Consider the following 13,070-nt stretch of genomic DNA (forward strand, 5'->3'; position numbering starts at 1 on the left):
TTTTCTTTCTTGAGAGAGTCTCATTGAAAATACTGGTATTTTTATATTTAATTTTTTGGCCTGCACATAGTGAGATTCATTGAGATCTAACTCTTTCCTGTTCTTAAGTTTTCTTGATTAGATTCAGTTTAGAAATAGGATTAGGATTAGGGTTAGGGCTGCTCTACCTCCATCTTTTTTCTTTTAATTTGTATTTATTTATTTATTTGTCCTCCTTTCTCTTTTCCTTCTATTGTGCATGGGTAGTAATGATGATGATGATCACAAAGAGAGATTTAAATAAAGCAGTCGTTGTTTGCTGGTGGAGCATCATCAAGATTCACAAGCTTTAAGGGGTGGATTGTGTTTGGGGTGGTCCCTAATTGCTCCATATCAATTTGCTCTTTGATTTGAGAATCTTGATGATGCTGCAGTAGCAATCACTGACTAATACTATCAGGTTCTTCTCAAGGATTTTCTGCTAGCACAGCAGCTTGGAGCAAAAGAGGTGAAGCCAACAAATGTTAATTTGTTTTCAAAATAGAGGAAATAATTGTTTCATCGTGTAGTAATTAATTAATCCACTTTTTAAGTTACTTTTTATTCTCTATTTCAATTTATAGTTGAATCATATGCTAAATTTACTAAGGCAGTGTAGTGTTTCGATAATTGAAACCTGAACAATATGTATTTTGTTGCAAAATGAGTGCTAGAATCTGTAGACACTTGTTAAATTCATGTTTGGAAAATCTTCTAAAATAGGCAAATCATGGTGGACAGAAGTTTTTGTTCACCATGATTTGACGTCAAATGAGTTTCAAACATACATTTAACTTAGGCAAGTGCATATAGGGTTTGCAGTTCATTCATGTTTCTGGGTAATTAAGTGTAGATCATAATGCCAATAATGGCCTTTGGTAATGCACTCTGATCCCTGATCTTGTGCTAGTTTGAGGTCTTATAACATTCAGTAATGATGTAGTTGGGTCCTTTCACTGCCTTTGACATTTGTACTGCAAAACACCCACTGTAAAGCTCAGCAGGTATGTCTGTACCATGGGGGAACTTTGTGTACTACCACAAATCATTGAATGCTTTTACATCATGGATATTTGGGGTAACACTATTTCTCTTTTTCACCCTTCCTCTTACATCTTTAACTTAATAACTTCATTTTGTTCTTCAGTAGTGAACCAAATCTTTAGCTCAGTTTGGAAATTACCAGTTTTTATTTTTTTACTGCATGATGTGTATCCTGTAAATACATGTATAAGTTCCACTGACAGTCATTTTGATACTTCTGTCCAGGAAAAATCAAGATTTGCTGCTTCTCAGGGAAACATGAAGTTATCTTGTGACTAAATGGTGCATGTACTGCTTCTTTTCTAAAGTGGTGTGTACATCAGTTCCACTTGATACTTAACATTTGGCCTTTCTATCATGAGGGGTAAAAAATGCTTTAGATGCTGTATTTTGTTTGAAGAACAGAATAGTGAGCCAAAGTATGTTCCCAATTCCCAGAGAACTGAAAACATTTATATTCCAGGGAACACTGAGAAATAATAGTTTTGTGTGCATGTATGTTGTGTATAACAAAATGAGAGTTTTTTTTGTTGGTATTAATCATCCAGTATACACGCAAACCTTCGGATGCCTTAAATGTGAGAGATTTAGTTACAGATAAGTTTTTTCAACACTTCCCTTAATTGTTGTGTAGAGATTGAACTCGAGAACTCTTTTCACAAATGAGTTGTGTATATACCCCTCTTTATCTGAGAGGGAAAAGAAAAAAAATAGTAATAAAAGGCTTTACCTAATTATCACATTTATAGTTAAAGTTATAATTAGATATTTAATATGAAATGGAATGAGATGGGATGAGGAAGAATAAAACGAAAGTGATATATAACTGTTACTATTATTTGGATTTTTTATGGGGTTTGTCTACATGACTTTTTTTTGAACATGTCTACATGACTTTAGGTTTAACCTAAATTTTGTTTAGGGTCATAAAGACAATTTTTTATGATGTGATGTAAACAAGTTTTTATAAAAAACCCAAAAGTAATCAAGTTTTCATTCAATTGTTTGAGAAATGAGAAGTCGAAATATAAAAAGATGCAAATTAGGATATGTTTATAGTTGAAAAATAAATAAATTAATATTAGTAACATAAGTATGAAGAATGTTTACAAAGGAATTATTTATGCAGATCAGAAAGAGGGAATTAAAAGTAGCGTGGGTCAAATTTTGTTTCCTCAAAGATCTCAGCTTTTGTGTGAAAATATGAAGTGTTAGAAGTGAGTTTTCGAACCATCAATGTATGAAATTGTTATTTGTTAACCTCGACAGTATGTTAAAAAAAACCTCGAAAGTGTGTTTCAAAAGAAAACCTCGAGAGTGAATTAATTTTTTTAAAAGGAGAATTATTATCTAGGCTTAATCCTCAAATTAGTCCTTGTCTTTGTCTCGCCGTCTGATTTAAGTCCCTCACCGGAAACATTTGTGGAAAACGTCCTCACCTTTGCAAAATGTCTGGAGCAGGTCCTCGCCGGAGCCCCGAGCTCCGGCGAGTGATGATTTGGATGGCTGACTGTGTTAATGATGCTTATGTGGATTTTAAAAATAAATAAAAAATTATAAATAAATTACACATCAGATATTTTAATTTAATTAAAAAATATAATAAAATAAAATTAATTGAAATCCCAAAAGATTTCTTCTCTTTCCACAATCATCTTCATCTTCTGTATCCCAGCCCAGAAACAAAGAACTAATACTTTGTAACATCCAAACTTATGAGTACATGATTTGAAAAATTCAACACTGCAACCGTGGGATGGAAAAAGACTAGGCAAATAGCTTCCAACATAATAGGACCAACATCCATCTTCAATAAACCCAGCAACCCCAACCTCACCCTCCCACCATCTTCTTCTTTATCTTTCTAAACAAAAAAACCACCGAGGAACCCAAGCAAAAGAACGAAAATCTAGAGAAAGAAATAGAGATTTGAGAGAAAGATAATCATAACCCAGATCTTACACAAGAACCCAGATCGCTGGAGAACCCAAATCGCGAAAAGAACCCATATCCTTTGCAAACGGCGGTGCCTTTCTTGCGATCGGTTGCAGGTGGTGGTGGGGTTGGGGTTCTGTGGTGCGAAAACGGTGTTCGCAGATCCAATCACAGATCCACTCTCTCACCCTTTTTTCCTTCTCCTTCTCTCATAAACTGAGATTTAGGGGTTTGTGGTTAAGGGTGGCAATGGGGAGTGGGTGGGTATGGTGGGAGAGGAAGGAAGATGAGAAGACGGAAAAAAATTGTTTCTCAGAAAAGAATCTATGAAGATGGTAGAAGATAATGATAATGAAGAGGGTAGAAAAGTGATGATGATGATGGTGGGGTTGAGGTTGAGGGCTCCATGGGTTCTGTTGATGATGATTTAGATTTTTGGCCAACAATGGTGGTATGTGACACCATGAAAGAAATTGAAGATGGGTTGCAGAGGAAAGGAATTGATTGTGGTTAATTGCAGTGACTGATGATGAATGGGTTTAGTTGATTTTTTGGTAACAATGGGTTTAGTTGATTTGTGGTAGTTTATGTTGCCATGTCCTTTGATTTTAATTTGTAAATAGGTCGAGATTCTCTGGACAAATGGCAATGTATAGATCCCATCATATATGAAAAAAGATTAAGTAATACTGGTTTTTTAATTTGAGTATTGAGAAAAGAGGATGAAGATGATTGGATGGAGAAGATGAAGATGTTTGTGAGATGATAAAGATGATGAAGAAGGAGATGAAGATGTTTTGATTTTCTGGAAATAGAAAAAATTTTATGATGTGCAATTTAATTTAATGTAGTTTGGATTTTTAATTGAATTTAATTTTCTTAATTTAATTTAATTATCTTATGTGTAATTTTTGTTTTTATTTTTAAATTCCACGTAGGCTTCATTAACATAGTCAGCATGCCAAATCATCACTCGTCGGAGCTCCGGGCTCCGGCGAGGACCTGCTCCAGACGTTTTGCAAAGGTGAGGACGTTTTCCACAAATTTTTCCGGTGAGGGACTTAGATCAGACGGCGAGACAAAGACAAGGACTAATTTGAGGATTAAGCCTATTATCTATCTTACTTAAAATATGGCTATCATATATTTTGCTTCCAAGCAACAAAATGCTGGCTGTTTTTTGTAACCAAAAACATAATTTGCCGGTTGTTTTGGGGCGTAACGGACAAATGTCATGATTTTCAGAATGGTGGGCTGGGTCTATCCACTGCTTGATCTTGTTTGATTGAGAGACCCTATTGATGTTGGGCCAAGTTTGTCATTATTAATTTCAATTTCAGAAAATAAAAAGTCATTATTTTTAAAGTCAGTTAAAAAAAAATTGACCAAAAAAAAACCAGTTAAAATTTGTTAACAAACATATTTTTTTTTTTGTGTTAACCAAGGTATCCACACAGCCGTGAGACTAATCTCTCACCCCACTTTTTGTTTTGAAATTTCATGTAAAAATTAAAAACTGACCAATTTGCACCAAGCTAAGGTACGCTCATTGCTCATAGCCGACCTTGTGGGTTGTTTTGAAAGATAAAATAATTTTGTATAAAGCAAATGATAAAACAACTTTTTAAGGATAGAATTTTAAATTTTACCGCTTAAGAATCTATAGAGCAATCCGGCCAATGTTCTTAAATTTAGCTCAAATTGATTTGAATTTAAAAAATTATTGTTTAAGAATCTAATGACCAATCCAATCTGATAAATTTCAAATTAGATTTATTAATTTGGCTTTAGAAAACAAGTACAGCATAATTTGAGGATTATGTGATAAAACAGAAACACATATATCAGCTTTAGCTTACCTGACAATCAAATCAACCCAAACTTCAAACACAAGAAACTGCCATATTTTATATTGGTTCTTTCGTTTACTTGAATCTATCTATCTTTTCAGAAACTAACAAAGGAATCATTGGATCGCTTTTCTATTCTTCTTTCTTCACCCACATGACTTCCGATAAACTATATAAAAAGAAGATGAAGAAGAAATACGATGCCAAAAATGAAGACTATAGATTCATATTTGCTTCTGAAATATAACATCAAATAATCAGAATTGAGATTTCAGAACTCACCTACCTAACTAGCTAAAAAAAACCAAATATACATGATGAGTACTAGTCAATTCCAATTCTCAACCACGCTAGCTATCAATATCAATATCAATTATCAATATCAATATCAATATCATCAATATCAATATATATTAGAAAAGAACAACTTCTAACATGACGTGTTGCTCTCACAAGCCAAGTTAGTGACGTGTCGCTCCCAGATTAATTCTCACCTAATATTTTACATGTAAGCTCTTTCTCCTTGGCCCCACTTGCCACATGTGCCCTGATTTTTCCTTAATAAAAAAAATACATTTTTAAATTTTAGATTTGATTAGGATTTAGGTTTTTTATTTCTTGATTTTATCTTAATTTAATTTAAGGGTATTAATTAATTTTTATGGTATTTTTATTGAATTTTCGGATTTTTAATTAATTCCGGATTTTATGAGTTTTTATTGTGATTTGCTAGATTTTGATAGTTTTTATCTATATTTATTTAGTACATTTTTAAATTTTAGATTTGATTAGGATTTATGTTGTTTATTTCTGGATTTTATCTTAATTTATATTATTATTTATTTTTAGAGTATTAATTAATTTTTATTGAATTTTCGGATTTTTAATTAATTCCGGATTTTATGAGTTTTTATTGTGATTTACTAGATTTTGATAGTTTTTATCTATATTTATTTAGTACATTTTTAAATTTTAGATTTGATTAGGATTTATGTTGTTTATTTCATGATTTTATCTTAATATAAAATCTGTGATAAGTGATTTAAATTCCACGTGTATTTTCAGGTTAATTCTCATAAAAAAATACATTTTCAAATTTTAGATTTGATTAGGATTTAGGTTGTTTATTTCTTGATTTTATCTTGATTTATTTTTTATTTTTAGAGTAAGGATTTATTTTATATACTAAATAAATATAGATAAAAACTATCAAAATCTACTAAATCACAATAAAAACTCATAAAATCTTGAATTAATTAAAAATCAAAAAATTCAATAAAAATAACATAAAATTTAATTAATACTCTAAAAATAAAATTTTTCTTCACCTAAAATTTATTTCCATAACAAATCTTGAAACCGATTTTTTAAAGGTAATTTTAAATCTGAAAACTTTTTCATAAAATATTATAATTTTAAAAGATTTTACCAAATTATCTAATATTTACCTAGATTAAATAAAAAACTAAAAATTCAATAAAAATACCATAAAAATTTATTAATAAAAACTACCAAATCACAATAAAAACTCATAAAATTCTGAATTAAATAAAAATCCAAAAATTCAATAAAAATAACATAAAATTAAATTAATACTCTAAAAATAAACTTTTTCTTTACCTAAAATTTATTTCCATAACAAATCTTGAAACCGATTTTTTAAAGGTAAACCTGAGAAACGTTTTCATAAAATATTAAATTTTAAAAGATTTATCTTAAAGGTAACCGATTTCTATAATTCTTTTACAATCTATTTAATATTTGATTTATTTTAAAAGGTGTATGATGAGCAAATAAATATTGATTTTTTTTAGTTAACAACATCATTATTAGTTTTATTTTAATTTTTAATTTTTTTATTTTTAAATCAAATAGATATTGATTTTTTTAAAAATTTATAGCATCAATATTTTTTATTTTGATTTTCCCGAAAAAATATTTTTTATATCGCTCTTGGCCATGGCTTAAAGCGAAGAGAGGTGATTCGATGAACCCATTGGCGTGCTTATCGCCGGTGCGTGGTGGAGTGGTGGGATAGAATTTGGCTTGGCTGTTTGAGAATGGATGGAGCACGTTGCCTATTTATCTATGGCTTATTAATTTTGTTATTCTGTTTCTTTCATTTTTTATCTTTTCTACAGGGTGGTTATGCTCAATTATAATTGATAATTGGTTGCAAATACATTGTAACAAAATTTATTCATGGGTTGGAGTAACTTGCCTTGAATTTGCTTTTAAGTTTAAATTTCTCTTTTGATTGGGATGTATCTTTGTTTTGTTACATGATGCACGCAAGTAGTTTTTTACTTGGAAAAGAGGAGGTGGATTGTTAGAGATTAATTGTTAAATATTTGAGGAATGATTGTGATAATAACTTAATGATCTAATAGGAAAAGTCTTTATCTACACTACCGAACAATAAACAGGGTATTTTCAAGTCGTCGTTATGCCATTAAGTTCTGTCACATGGACACTTGACACAAGCAATCCAAGTAAGTCTAACCACCTGCAAAATTAAACTAACTAAATAAATTCCAAGTTAGCTTTTTTAGTAATACAAGAATGTAACAAGTTGTTAATTTTATTTGTGCAGATTCTATATAAGAAAGGGGTAGAAATTTAGGTTTTCTAAGTTTGTCTCCTTTGGATGCTTGCCAGCTCTTAGAGCACTGAACCAGGAAGCTGGCAATAGTGGTTGTTTTGAAGCAGCTTCTGGACTTGCTCTAGCACACAATAATGCTTTGAGCAGTATTCTCACAAGCCTTGACCACATACTTAAAGGGTTTAAGTACTGTCATTCTAATTTCTATGATTGGCTTCAAGATAGAATAAACAACCCTGCAAATTATGGTATGTATTGCAATTTGCTAACCACTCATTTCCCAACCATACCAAGACAACCAAATAGTTTAGACACTCAACTGAAATCTCATTTTTCACTTGGGATGTCTCCTAGGTGTCTTTAGTGTGCGGATCTCCATGAATCATTACTCTCAATTTCCCTACTGCCACTGTATTTTAATCACAATGTATGTGCCCAATTCAATTTTGATTTTCGTTGAAGGTTTTAAGGAAGGAATTAATGCTTGCTGTGAGATTGGCCCATATGAGGGCATTTTTACTTGTGGGGGCACCAAGAAAGTTAAAGAATATTATTTATGTGACAATAGTGGCGAGTATGTACGGTTGGATTCTTTCCACCCAACAGAGAAGATCATGAGCAAAGAAGAAAAATTACACGTGTCAAAAAAAATTTTAAAGCATAAGTTTTATTAAATAGAATGGTTGATTGTACAAACAAAACTCAACAAAGTGAGCATAAACCCCTCCAATGTTCCCCAAGAACACCTAAAAATCACATTAAACAGGTCCAAACCCGGATCAAGCACTAATCGACCAATGAGAAAGAGAAAATGTCGGGGACCTAGATGTGGTTAAAAAAAACCACATAACCTAACAAAAACAGAGCTCGCTATTGGAGGGGACGCGAAACAACACACGACATCAACCGGAAAGCAAAGGGAAAAAAACCTAAAGGGAACAACACCCGAAAACGACCCTAAACAGCACACGTCGGCCCGAAATTTCACCACCTTCACTGTTGACCTTGAGCAGCACTCCGGCAACCCAGAACCATAGCGCCCAAAACAAGAACCATAACGCCCCAAAACGATCTATGGCAAAGAACATCTCCGCACCGGTTGCACCGTGCCTTCGCCCATAACTCCACATGCAACACCTCACGAACAGAGCTGGAAGAATCATCAGATCTGTCGTTAACACCAAAGTTGCAAAAAGGCAGAGGGGAAAAACAACATTTACCACTCCGAAGCATCAATCTGAACAAAAACATGGCGCAAGAAGTATCAAACTAGCTTCATAAAGGACCCTTTGTTGACAAATGCGGAACACAGACCAGCCATAAAATTAGGAACCTGAATCCTACGTGTCAATTTGTTAGATAGCTATATAAATTTTTTACAATCTATTTAATATTTGATTGGTTTTAAAAGGTGTATGATGATCAAATAAATATTGATTTTTTTAGTTAACAACATCATTATTAGTTTTTTTTTATTTTTAATTTTTAAAATTTTCTAAATCAAATAGATATTGATATTTTAAAAAATTTACAGCATCAATATTTTTTTATTTTGATTTTCCCGAAAAAAATATTTATTGTATATATTTGATGTAATTCACATTTTAATTCAAAAAAAATTAAAATCTTAAAATTAATATTCTATATAATTTTTATAACAATATAAAAAGCACAAAATTATATAAATTTCGAAATATATACAAAATAAAAACGAAATAGGAAAGAAAAACACAATAATTATTTTTTTTAAGGAAAAAAACATTAATTATCTCTCTAGCCAATTAAGGATAAAGAGAATAAATAATATGTCCAGTTCAAAAAATAATCAATAATATGTCAAGATAATATCAAGCTTATTTTAGAAGATGATATCAAGCTTGAATAAAATGAGCTACTGATTATATCTAATATGCAGACAGAAAATTACTTTCAGCGTCAATATTGACTCAAACTTGGATGACTTGGAATAAACACAATAATGTCATACTTTATGATTTATCTTTCACAATTCTTATTTGTGCTACTATCACATTCATTTTTTTTAAGATTAATATGTTGGTAATTCCTTATATTTGTGATTTGTGATATTGTCTTCATATTCACGAAGAATGTGAAACGAGTTACTGTTGATCTCAATCAGGCTTAGAAGATAAGTCTTTATGTCCACTTTGCTTAGCATTTCTGACTCTTCTATTTCATCATTTGTTTAATTTTTAATAATCAAGGTATTAACTTACGTATCAAATACAATAGACATATTCCCCGTGCAACGCGTGGGTAAAAGAACACTAGTTCTACCTAATAATACCAAAACATGAGAACAAGAAATCAAAATTGAGAAACTATTTAACTAGGTTAAACTCGTGGAGTTCTAAAATCTACAAAAATTTATCAACTAGAGGAAGCACTTAAGCAAGAGCTTCTCTTCTGAAGACGAGTTCAAGGTCAGGAGGCTTAAAGAATCCATTATTGGGTGGGTTTCTCCGCTGCATCATTGGAAAAACCGCCGGTTTCTTCTTTGGTGCTGGCGGACACACTGTCTTCGCGCTTCTTTGGTGCTGTGTCTTGGCGTCCTCTTCAATGTCCATATTCATCTTCAAAGAGAGAGTCTTCTGATTTTGACTCACTTGAGACTTATGTTGTTATGTCTCTACTTAAAGGTGTATTGTTGTTATTTATAGTTAGTTTGGGAAACAACTTGGGTTGCTTGCTAAGGAAGCAAAGAGGGAAAGGGTTAATTTTTTTTTTTTCTTTTTTATGTCAGCGCCATGGTGGAATCTAGGGGAATCCACATGGCAAAAGGGAGGGCTTTTTAGAGAGTTATGATTCATGCACACCTTCACTAATTTTCCACCTTCATCTATATCTATATATCTATATATATAAGTAAAGCACACTTGAACCATTACATTAAATACATTAGTAAAAATTACATATATTATAATGCATTAAGTAATAACAAATTATCTTTGTAATAAATATATTAAATAATAAGATTAAAAACTGAAAAAAAAATTGTATTATCAAAAGCTATTCAACTACCTACATCAAATATTCACAAAAATACCTATATTAAATAATAATAGTTATAATTTTAAAAAAATAACTTGAGTTGACAAATATTAAGAATTAATTAATTATAAAGGCTTAATAGCTCTTTTGGTCCCTCACTTATCACGATTTTACACTTTTGGTCCCAATAAAAAAAATTAACACTTTTGATCCGCAACATTGCTTAATTCTTTGCAAAAATATCCCTATTTGAGACTAAAGCGGCAAAAAAGTGTAGTTGTGAGGGACTAATTTTGCTAATTTTTTTCTAGAGGGACCTAAAGCGTAAAATCGTGATAAGTGAGGGACCAAAAGAGCTATTAAGCCAATTATAAATAATATTTATAATTAATTAATGTAGATAAAGTAGATTTAAAATTAATAAATATTTTTTATTAAATAATTATTGATAGTTAAAATTATCATAGAGTAATATTTCTATTTAACTATATATATGATGATAAATAAATTAAATATATTTGAAACTAAGTTTAAATTAGGAGATATATAAAATATATATGTTATGCATGTCATGTTAGTTATAAAAAATAATAGAATAATTAAATTAAATTTATTTGTCAAAATAGTTTAATTTTATAATTTTGATTTCAAATATGTTTTCTAATAATATTTAATATGACTTCATAACCTCCTATGAGGTTTATCGTTGTTGCACTCATCTATACAATAGACTAAAAATGTAGTATACAATGAAGTATTTAATAAACTTCCTAAATGAAATTATATTTGATATAGCTACAATATTTCTTCATGGATAAAAAATAACAATCATTCTTAACCAACTTTCACTTTTGCACATTATTATGGTACACGAGTTTAAGGATTTTTTTAACTAAGTCCTTATAATTTATTTGTGTTAACCACATGTATCCTCTACTAAGGGAATCAAGTTCTATCAAGTGTAGTGAAAGTTAAAGGTCTATCATAAAGTGCATTCCTTAAGGACGAAATCTCAGGGATCCAAAGATTTAATTTTAACCACTGTAATAGACATTCACTAGGTTGAACGATTTGTGTTTGCAAAATTGTCTTGTGAGGTTTTATAATATTTTACTTTCTTTAAAACTATAAAAATTTATCGAATAAGATAAATTATTATCTTAATTCATAAATAAGTTAAAAAATATATGCTCTTACAAACTGCATATTAACTAATTAAATACTCATTATGCAATAAATAATATAACTTTTATATGTGTCACTAAGAATATGTTTCGACATTAAACTTTCATTAACACACTTCCCATAAAGTTTCAGCTGAAAACACTACTTTCATGGTCAAAACATGAAAGTAAGAGATAAATACAACTTTATAAAAGTAGTTTTACTTTTATAGATGACATTACACAAACACGGACTAAATTATTCAGCTCTACTTATATATTTTCATCGTTTTACATAATATTGAGAGTGCATTACTATTTAAACATATATTTAACAAATAAATTGAAAATAATTTTTATTAAAGAAACATAAAATATAAAACATGTGCTTCGATTCCCACACAATACACTTTGAAGGAGGGATGATAAGCCTTAATTATGACTAAATCTCGAATATGTAGGTATATCCAAAGGGTAACCAGTACTAAATGTTTATACCAAAGAAAAATATACTAAAAAATTAGTGTATAATAAATTTTTTACTGAGCTTTATTAATGTAATTACATTACATATATTTATCATATTCTTAACTATCTACTATTCAATAATATTTCATATTACATAAATTATTCTTATAAATAATAGATACATAACTTAAAAACAAACTCGTGCAACGCACGAGTTTAATTTCTAGTATATATGTAAAGCACACTTGTGTTTTTTGCATGCAATAAATGCATTAAATCATAAAAGCTCACATACTTTTATATTAAATACATTAAATAATAAATAATTTAATAAATTAAAAACTGAAAAAATTTGTATTATAAAAACCTATTCAACTACTTATATTAAATAACAACATTCATAGACTTAAAATTGACTTGAGCTTTGCATTTAACAAATTAAAAATAAAATAATATTTATTAATAATTATTTTAGATAAAATACTTTTAAAATAAAAAAATTTATATATATATATATATATATATACATACATATGTAAATCAGACTTGAGAAAAATAACATTAAACACATAAAAAATAGTAAATTTATTTTGAATTAAAAACATTAAGTAAAAAAATTGAAAACTAAAATAAAAACTACATCAACTTTATTATTCATTATATTAATTATTAATTGTTAAACTTTTCAATTTCTCATATTTAAAAGTAAATATTAAAATTAAAAACTTTTCAATTTCTCTTATTTAAAATGAAATATTTAAATTATTTAAATTTAATTATTCATTACAACTTGAGGTGAATTTTTAAAAAATAATAATAATTGAAATTGACTACCTTACATTAATGACAATAATAGATTGTTAATAATAATTTATTTATATTCTTTACATTATTGTTAATAATAATTATAAATCTTATTAGTTATTAATCATAAGTTGAGAAATTTTAAAAAAATGAAAAATAAAACATATTACTTAT

This window comes from Lotus japonicus, chromosome 1 (assembly GCF_012489685.1).
Source record: "Lotus japonicus ecotype B-129 chromosome 1, LjGifu_v1.2".
Taxonomy (NCBI): Eukaryota; Viridiplantae; Streptophyta; class Magnoliopsida; order Fabales; family Fabaceae; genus Lotus; species Lotus japonicus.